This window comes from Grampus griseus (genome assembly GCF_964374135.1).
Source record: "Grampus griseus genome assembly, chromosome: 4".
Classification (NCBI taxonomy): Eukaryota; Metazoa; Chordata; class Mammalia; order Artiodactyla; family Delphinidae; genus Grampus; species Grampus griseus.
In genome coordinates, this window is record NC_138997.1 from 60293725 (window position 1) to 60304951 (window position 11227).

The following is an 11227-nucleotide window of genomic DNA, read 5'->3' on the forward strand; positions in this document are numbered from 1 at the left end:
AAGGAGACCCCAAACACAGTAAGTTAAACAAAATGAGAAGACAGAAATATGCAACAGGTGAAGGATGAAGGTAAAAACCCACCAGATGAAACAAATGAAGAGGAAAGAGACAGTCTACCTGAAAAAGAATTCAGAGTAATGATAGTAAAGATGATCCAAAATTTTGGAAATAGAATGGAGAAAATACAAGAAACATTTAACAAGGGTTTAAAAGAAATAAAGAGCAAACAAACAATGGTGAACAACACAATAAATGAAATTTAAAATTCTCTAGAAGGAATCAATAGTAGAATAACTGAGGCAGAAGAACAGATAAGTGACCTGGAAGATAAAATACGGGAAATAATTACCACAGAGCAGAATAAACAAAAAAGAATGAAAAGAATTGAGGACAGATTCAGAGACCTCTGGGACAACATTAAACATACCAACATTTGAATTATAGGGGTCCCAAAAGAAGAAGAGAAAAAGAAGGTGTTGGAGAAAATATTTGAACAGATTATAGTTGAAAACTTCCATAACATGGGACAGGAAATAATTAATCAAGTCCAGGAAGTGCAGAGAGTCCCCTACAGGATAAACCCAAGGAGAAACATACCAAAACACATATTAATCAACCTATCAAAAATTAAGTACAAGAAAAAATATTAAAAGCAGCAAAGGAAAAACAACAAATAACATACAAGGGAATTGCCATAAGGTTAACAGCTGATCTTTTAGCAGAAACTCTGCAAGACAAAAGGGAGTGGGAGGACATATTTAAAGTGATGAAAGGGAAAAACCTACAGCCAAGATTACTCAACCCAGTGAGGATCTCACTCAGATTAGATGGAGAAATTAAAACCGTTACAGATAAGCAAAAGTTAACAGAATTCAGCACCACCAAACAAGGTTTACAACAAATGCTAAAGGACCTTTTCTAGGCAGGAAACACAAGAAAAGGAAAAGACCTACAAAAACAAACCCAAAACAATTCAGAAAATGGTAAAAGGAACATACATATCAATAATTACCTTAAAAGTAAATGGATTAAATGCTCCAACCAAAAGACATAGACTGGCAGAATGGATACAAAAACAAGATCCGAATATACGCTGTCAACAACAGACCCACTTCAGGCCTAGGGACACATACAGACTGAAAGTGAGGGGATGGAAAAAGATATTCCATGCAAATGGAAATCAAAAGAAAGTTGGAGAGTAATTCTCATATCAGACAAAATAGAGTTTAAAATAAAGATTATTACAAGACATAAAGAAGGACACTAAATAATGATCAAGTGATCAATCCAAGAAGAAGACATAACAACTGTAAATATTTATGCACCCAACATAGAAGCACCACAATACATATAGCAAATGCTAACAGCCATTAAAGGGGAAATTGACAGTAATGCAATAATAATAGGGGACTTTAACACCCCACTTTCACCAACATACAGATCATCCAAATGATGATAAATAAGATGAATAAGATAAGATAAATAAATGAAAATAAATAAGATAAATAAATGAAAATAAATAAGATAAATAAATGAAAATAAATAAGAAAACAAAAGGAATAAGAGACACATTAGACCAGATGGACTTAATTGATATTTATAGGACATTCTATGCAAAAACAACAGAATACACTTTCTTCTCAAGTGCTCAAGGAACATTCTCCAGGACAGATCATATCTTGGGTCACAAATCAAATTGGCAAATTTAATAAAATTGAAATCATATCAAGTACCTTTTCTGAATGCAACACTATGAGACTAGATACCAATTACAGGAAAAAAAAAACCATAAAAAATACAAACATATGGAGGCTAAACAATATGCTACTAAACAAACAAGAGATCACTAAAGAAATAAAAGAGGAAATCAAAAATTACCTAGAAACAAATGACAATGAAAATACGACAAACCAAAACCTATGGGATGCAGCAAAAGCAGTTCTAAGAGGGAAGTTTATAACAATACAATCCTACCTCAAGAAAAAAGAAAAATCTCAAATAAACATCCTAACCTTACACCTAAAGCAATTAGAAAAAGAAGAACAAGAAACCCCAAAAGTTAGCAGAAGGAGAGAAATCATAAAGATCAGATCAGAAATAAATGAAATAGAAATGAAGGAAACAATAGCCAAGATCACTAAAACTAAAAGCTGGTTCTTTGAGAGGATAAACAATATTGATAAACCGTTAGCCAGCCTCATGAAGAAAAAAAGGGAGAAGACTCAAATCAACAGAATTAGAAACGCAAAGAGGATAGGTAACAATGCAGAAATACAAAGGATCATGAGAGATTACTACAAGAAACTATATGCCAATAAAATGGACAATCTGGAAGAAATGGACAAATTCTTAGAAAAGCACAACCTTCTGAGACTGAACCAGGATGAAATAATAAATATATACAGACCAATCACAAGCACTGAAATTGAAACTATGATTAAAAATCTTCCAACAAACAAAAGCCCAGGATCAGATGGCTTCACAGGCAAATTCTATCCAACCTTTAGAGAAGAGCTAACACCTATCCTTCTCAAACTCTTCCAAAATATAGCAGAAGGAAATACACTCCCAAACTCATTCTACGAGGCCACCATCACCCTGATACCAAAACCAGACAAAGATGTCACAAAGAAAGAAAACTACAGGCCAATATCACTGATGAACATAGATGCAAAAATCCTCAACAAAATACTGGCAAACAGAATCCAACAGCATATTAAAAGGATCATACACTATTATCAAGTGGGATTTACCCCAGGGATGAAAGGATTCTTTAATATATGCAAACGAATCAATGTGATACACCATATTATCAAACTGAAGATTAAAAACCATATTATCATCTCAACAGATGCAGGAAAAGATTTCAATAAAATTCAACACCCATTTATGATAAAAACTCTTCAGAAAGTAGGCATAGAGGGAACCTATCTCAACATAATAAAGGCCGTATGACAAACCCACAGCCAATATCATTCTCAATGGTGAAAAACTGAAAGAATTTCTCCTAAGATCAGGAACAAGACAAGTTTCTCCACTCTCACCACTATTATTCTACATAATTTTGGATGTTTTAGCCGCAGCAATCAGAGAAGAAAAAGAAATAAAAAGAATCCAAATTGGAAAAGAAGAAGTAAAGCTGTCACTATTTGCAGATGACATGATACTATACATACAGAATCCTAAAGATGTTACCAGAAGTCTACTAGAGCTAATCAATTAATTTGGTAAAGTATCAGGATACAAAATTAATGCACAGAAATCTCTGGCATTCCTATACACTAATGATGAAAAATCTGAAAGAGAAATTAAGGAAACACTCCCATTTACCATTGCAGCAAAAAGATTAAAATACCGAGGAATAAACCTACCTAAGAAGACTAAAGACCTGTATGCAGAAAATTATAAGACACTGCTGAAAGAAATTAAAGATGATACAGACAGATGGAGAGATATGCCATGATCTTGGATTGGAAGAATCAACATTGTGAAAATGACTCTACTACCCAAAGCAATCTACAGATTCAATGCAGTCCCGATTAAACTACCAATGCCATTTTTCACAGAACTAGAACAACAAATTTTCACAATGTATATGGAAACAAAAATCCCCGAATAGCCAAAGAAATCTTGAGAAAGGAAAACGGTGCTGGAGGAATCAGGCTCCCTAACTTTATACTGTAAAGCTACATTAATCAAGACAGTACGGTACTGGCACAAAAACAGAATTATAGATCTGTGCAACCAGATAGAAAGCCCAGAGATAAACCCATACCCATATGGTCACTTTATCATTGATAAAGGAGGCAAGAATATACAATGGAGAAAAGACAGCCTCTTCGAAAAGTGGTGCTAGGAAAACTGGACAGCTACATGTAAAAGGATGAAATTAAAATGCTCCCTAATACCATATACAAAAATAAATTCAAAATGCATTAAAGACGTAAATATAAGGCTAGACACTATAAAACTCTTAGAGGAAAACATAGGCAGAACACTCTATGACATAAATTACAGCAAGATCCTTTTTGTCCCACCTCCTGGAGAAATGGAAATAAAAACAAAAATAAACAAATAAGACCTAATGAAACTTAAAAGCTTTTGCACAGCAAAGGAAATCATAAACAAGTTGAAAAGATGATCCTCAGAATGGGAGAAAATATTTGCAAATGAAGCAACTGACAAAGGATTAATCTCCAAATTATACAAGCAGCTCTTGCAGCTCAATATCAAAAATCAAACAACCCAATCCAAAAATGGGCAGAAGACGTAAATAGACCTTTCTCCACAGAAGATATATAGATTGCTAACAAGCACATGAAAAGATGCTTAACATCACTAATCGTTAGAGAAATGCAAATCAGAACTACAGTGAGGTATCACCCCACACCAGTCAGAATGGTCATCATCAAAATATCTACAAACAATAAATGCTGGAGAGGGTGTGGAGAAAAGGGAACCCTCTTGCACTGTTGGTGGGAATGTAAATTGATACAGCAACTATGCAGAACAGTATTGAGGTTCCTTAAAAAACTAAAAGTAGAATTACCATACAACCAGCCATCCCACTACTGAGCATATACCCTAAGAAATCCATAATTCATAAAGAGAACATATACCACAATGTTCAGTGCAGCACTATTTACAATAGCCATGACATGGAAACAACCTAAGTGTTCACCAACAGATGAATAGATAAAGAAGATGCGGCACATATATACAATGGAATATTACTCAGCCATAAAAAGAAATGAAATTGAGTTATTTTTAGTGAGGTTGATGGACCTAGAGTCTGTCATACAGAGTGAAGTAAGTCAGAGAGAGAAAAACAATTACCGTATGCTAAAACATATATATGAAATGTAATAAAAAAATAAAAACTGGTTCTGACAAACCTAGGGGCAGGTCAGGAATAAAGATGCAGACGTAGATAATGGACTTGAGGACACAGGAGGGGGAAGAGTAAGCTTGGACGATGTGAGAGAGTGACATTGACATATATACACTACCAAATATAAAATAGATATGTATTGGGAAGCAGCTGCATTGCACATGGAGATCAGCCCAGTGCTCTGTGACCACCTAGAGGGGTGGAATTTGGAAAGTGGGAGGGAGGGGATATGGGATATATGTATACATGTAGTTAATACACTTTGTTATACAGCAGAAATTAACACAACCTTGTAAATCAATTTTACTCCAATAAAGACGTTTAAAAAAATAGATTAATTAACTCCTCTATTAATTAAAACCTACTTCAAGATAAAAAATGTACATTCATAATAGAGGATCAGTATTAGGTAAGGTGATATGTATTAGAAACTATGGTCTGTTTTACAGATAATAATCACTTAAATATTAAATTATGACTATTGTTTGTACTTATATATTTATCAATATGATGATAGAGAATATTTGTTTCAATGTAGAAACATTATTAAAAAAACTGAAATCTCAATCTCCTTTTAGAGATTAAAATTTGATGATGAGGAACAGTACAAGGGTTTTTTTTTTGATACTGAATAGCAATGAATCTAAAGATATTATTTACAAAATTGAACTTCTTTTTCATCCGTATCATTCTGCTGAAAAGATAAAGATTAAATAAAACAGATATTCTAACTTTTCAGGAAAAAAAAGCATAATATTCCAAGAAAAAAAAATGTTAAGCCTGTGTGTTGTATTCTTTGAATTCATTTTACTTGATTTTTGTTCTGTATAAGAATGACTAACATTGATTGCAATGAACCTGCTCTATATAGGCCATGTAAAATCCCTGTGTATTTGATTGAGGGGTGGGTGTCCAGCCTATTTTTTAACTTTTCTTTTAGTATATTTTTACAAGGAGAACAATACAATGTGATGGGATTATAAACTTAAAAAGCTATAAATAATATTCTCAAAACATTGCTTTCTTATTCTCTCTAGTCACAGTACTTTAAGGATGCATAGTTAGATGTGGCAAGACAAAAGATGTTAAATTCAACATAAAGCTTCTAATGAAGTGGGAATGTATAACTATTTTTGAAACAATAGTGTTCATTCCAAAACTTGCAATAAAAAATGCTAAAATTAGATATTTCAAGGTACTTTATGAACACTTTAGAGCAAATCATTGTGTGACTCATTTTTGCACTAGATAGAACTGCTCAAAGATGAATAATTTATTGACATGTATTTGATATTTTATACTTTGTCTTTCTTAATCATGCCAACTCCAAATTTATATACATATTTTCTCCTGAGATTTCTCAATATTTGCTAGATCATGGTTTCCTTGTAGCCAATAATGTGTTAGATCCTATTTTCAGAATAACTCAAATAATGGAAGAAACAAACATTCAACCAAGGGATGGGACATAGCAAGGAATTTTTTTTTTAATTAATACAATAATATAGGCTTTCCTGATTGCTTTTCAGTTATTGTTTTTTCAATTTCCAGAGTCTGAAATGTAGGCTAATAAAGTCGAAAAACTTGGTTACACAGACCTCAAACCTCAATGAGATCACCTTGTGCTATAACGTCACTACATATGTAATCATTACGAATATTGTCGTCAGTGGTTCTAGTCTGAGAAGCATAAAGACAAGTAAGAAAGAAGAAATTGATAGAATAGAAAAAGAGTATGTCTAATAATAAAACACAGTCCTGGTTCATGGGGAAAATTAACAAGTTTAACCAACTGGTAGCTAACGTATTCCATTTAGTAAGGTAGAAATCACAAATATGCTAAATAAGAAATGACAAGGGAAATAACTATTAGGAGAAACAAACAAAAATTCCAGAAGTGTCTATTTTATAGAATTCTATGCAAACACATATAGAAACCTTGGTAAAAAGGAAAAATTTACTTGAAAACTGCAATTTTTCCAATTGACCACAATAGAAATTGTAAACTGAAAGACATTCATTTCATTAGAATGAATAGAGAAAAATTATCAAGGAATTTTCTCCAAAACCACCAGCCCCAGTTACTTTCACAGGAGAATGGAATTTTGAAAACCAGATAGCCCCAATGATATATTGTTCCAAAGAATATATAATAAAGGGAAACTTCTAAATTTATTTTCTGAAGCAATTATGTCACATGACCATCAGTAGCTATTTGCCTCACAGAGAAAATGGAAAATGTTGAACAAAATCTCTTTCATCTTCCTTTTAGGCATATCCTTTTCTACTATTATTGTTACTGAGGATAATCCTTTGCATGGGCACTGGAGCTCATTCCTATCTAACATCTCAGAATCTTATCTAAGGTTTTTCCTAATATTCTTAACATAACTATTTTCATTTGTGTAAATCAGGCACAAAAGCAATACAGAAGTACAATACAGAATTAAACTTTATCATACTAAAATGTAACATTAGTCCCAATATATTTTTGTTCAATTTGTCTTCACCACTGTTACATTTGTTTTGTCAGAATGTATATTTTTAATTGGAAAAAAATTCAAAAATGCTATGAGTGGTATTTTACAGAAAACAATTTAAAGTGGCTAGTGACCTTCATCCCTACTCATAGAAGAAATGTAAATCAAAGCAATCATAAAGCATTTTTCAATTTGTGAGAACTGCAAAAGTATTTTAAAGTTTGAAATTTTAATACTTTTAACAGTATGGATAGATGAAAACTATCATGCAAAAATATGGAGGGTTATATGGTAATATCTATTGAATTTACATATTTACATGACCCTTGTCATTTCAAAGCAATTCCAGTGTAAGAATTGGTCTATGCATATATGCGCAAGACTGTGGCAAACTACCTATGTGAACATATTCATTTCAATATTAGTTGTAGTTAGAGAAAAATGGAGGCAGCCTATGTTTCCATCAGTCTGGAAAGGTTTAAGTAATAAGGAACATACAAAAAACAGGGTACTTAGAAAATATAAAAAAACAGTCCAAATGTTTATCAATAGGAATATTGTTTCAATAATTAATTGCATATTCATGAAATAAATTTTATTCCTTGGAAAACAATATCATTCTGTATAAGTTGATTTGTAAAGAATTCAATGATATATGACCCAGCAATTCCACTACTGGGCATATACCCTGAGACAACCATAATTCAAAAAGAGACATGTACCACAATGTTCATTGCAGCACTATTTACAATAGCCAGGACATGGAAGCAACCTAAGTGTCCATCAACAGATGAATGGATAAAGAAGATGTGGCACATATATACAATGGAATATTACTCAGTCATAAAAAGAAATGAAATTAAGTCATTTGTAGTGAATAGATGGACTTAGAGTCTGTCATACAGAGTGAAGTAAGTCAGAAAGAGAAAAACAAATACTGCATGCTAACATATATATATATGGAATCTAAAAAAAAAAAAAAGGTTCTGAATAACCTAGGGACAGGACAGGAATAAAGACGCAGACATAGAGAATGGACTTGAGGACACGAGGAGGGTGAAGGGTAAGCTGGGATGAAGTAAGAGAGTGGCATTGAAATATATACACTACCAAATGTAAAATAGCTAGTGGGAAGCAGCTGCATAACACAGGGAGATCAGCTCGGTGCTTTATGACCACCTAGAGGGTTGGGATAAGGAGGGTCGGAGGGAGACGTAAGAGGGAGGGGATGTGGGGATATACGTATGCATATCGCTGATTCATTTTGGTATACGGCAGAAACTAACACAACACTGTAAAGCAATTATACTCCTATAAAGATGTTTAAAAAAAAGAAGTCAATGATAAATTAAAATTATGAAAGTTGCTTAAGAGTATTAAAAGTATGAAGCCATAAATATAAATCAAATGCATGCTGGTACATGCATACAAATAGTAGGGAAAGACACACACAGAACTGGTAATAACAATCACATAATACTAGTGCAGATGGGGGTATTTGGAGAAGTTAGGAAGTTTGTTTTTTTATTATTATATATATTTTTTGTGTTTACCATTTACGTTCATCACACTGTTTTAAAATAAATTTATAAATAAAGATGAGTTAAAACACAATATTTAATGTGGATTTGGCTTCTTGTGATTGCTGTGATGGAGATATACTTTATTCATTTAATATAAAAGAAATAAATTTTCCAAGGGAAAAAATGAAAGAAAAAAAAGGATGAAGGAAAGAGAGTAAAAGAGGAACAAGTATGGGAGGGCAGGGAGAAACAGGGAAAAAAAGAAAAATGAGGTAGGGAGGAAGGGAAGCAAGGAAAAATCCTATACTCCTGAGTTAGATTTTTCACCTTAAAAATCCTTACTGTTGACCAGGTGATTGTGCAGTAGAATCCATCTTGAATGATATTACTTTATCACTACTATGAATGACAATAACAGATCAACGGAATTTCTTAAAAGTAGGAGACAGTTATAACTCTATTTGTCACAACACATTGTGCTGTATTTTATTTAAATCAATGAACACAATGCAAACTATTAATTTTGGAAGATAATCTAAATTGTAATATGTATTTAATAGTCATGCCAATTAATATCTTTTAAGCCAATTTTAACATTTGTTTAAAAGTGATATAAGGAATTTATCTCTAGGTTAAAAAGTAAGTTTTCCATCCATAAGATAATTTAACATAAATAATAGTATAAGGTGGTGTTTTTATACTTTTCCAGTGTAAAAATTGCACATTCTTTGATTTGGCTGAACAATGTTGTCTTAAAAGTAGTCCTTTTGTTAAAAAAAATGATCAAATTTTTTAATGATAAATGAAAAACATTTTTTGCTTAAATGCCATTTTTGGTTTCTGAGACAGAGCTGTGCTTTTTATGTGTAATGTGATCTCCAACAGCTCTAAGTTCATTCTAAGTTCAGAATATCAATATATTGTAAAGATAAAAAATGTGCATTGTTTGTCCTGTTTTATTTTTAAGTGTTTTTTAAAAAAACTGAAACTAGATGTTGTAAAGGACCTTCTACTGCCACAGTTTGAAATTAAAATCCCAAACCAAAGCTTCTCTTTCATAAGGACTGCAAACAAATATCTATGCACATCTTAAGAATTCTAATATTTGAGGCTTGAGATAATTCAACAGAAGATCAGGACTATCTGTAGAGCTTTAAAATGATATTATGCTTTGACTTTTTAAATAAAGAAAAATAGAACACATAATCAGCAATTGGTATTTTTCTTTAAAAATATATATTTATGTTCATTCTCCCCATCCGGGAAATAAAATATTTGCATGTATTCAAAGAATTTACTTACTTTTGGTATTTAGCATAATAATTCCTTTTTGTATCTATTCTGACACTTATTCAGCATTCAAGTTGAGGGACAACTAGAATGTCTACTGCTTTTATGAGCTTGGTTGCCCACAACAAAAGATTTGTGATAGTCAGGGAGGGTATGGGCCTGGGAAATACTGGAGGAAAAGAATGAAGGTAGAAAAACACAAACATAAAATCTAAGCATATGCCTCTTAACTGAAAAGGTACAATTTAACCTATTACTGATCCAATGAAATTGAAAAATAACAAACATGAGATGTATAAAGTTCTAGAGTACCATTTACTATAGAAATTTATAAGGCAGATTGATGTGGCCACCTAAATGGATTGTGGGATCACAAAATGTTGGTGCTCTGAAGTTGCCCTCAAAAATTGTCATATCTAAGCTACAAAGTTTTGTTCTCCCTTCATCAACATATTGGATTTAGTCTAAGACTTCTAACCTCTCTCTAGTATTGATTTCAACAACCTTCAAAAATCACTGTAGTTTGCTATAATTTGCATTTTGCTGGGCAGCATCAGAAGAATTGACAATATTTGCTAAAGCTTGTGTAATTTTCCCAATAAAAACTTTAAAAGTAACTATTCAGTTGTTCAGTATCCTTTTTTATTTGTGTACCTATGCTCCTTCAATCCTGTTAGGTCAATTCCCTAAATTAACAATCTGCATCGTTTCTGTTAATTCCCTACAAACTGTTCAATAGACATCTATAAAGGAGAGTGATGTTGCACTCAAAAGTAGGTGCTTGCTATTTACCATGTGTTAGCTTTCACATCCCTGTGCATGCTTTAGGAAATCATTCTACCTTGATGGCACGTATTTATACGATAAAGGTTCATTGTTTCTCACCAAATCTCATTACTGGAAATTGAAAACTAATACTATTTTCCTTATTGATTTTATTTTTTTTTTCAGTTTAATGTGTGAATTTTCCATGACCCATTCTAATCACAAAGAAAATGAGCATGAAAGACAAAGCAGCTCAAGTGGAAAAGACTATAACAGC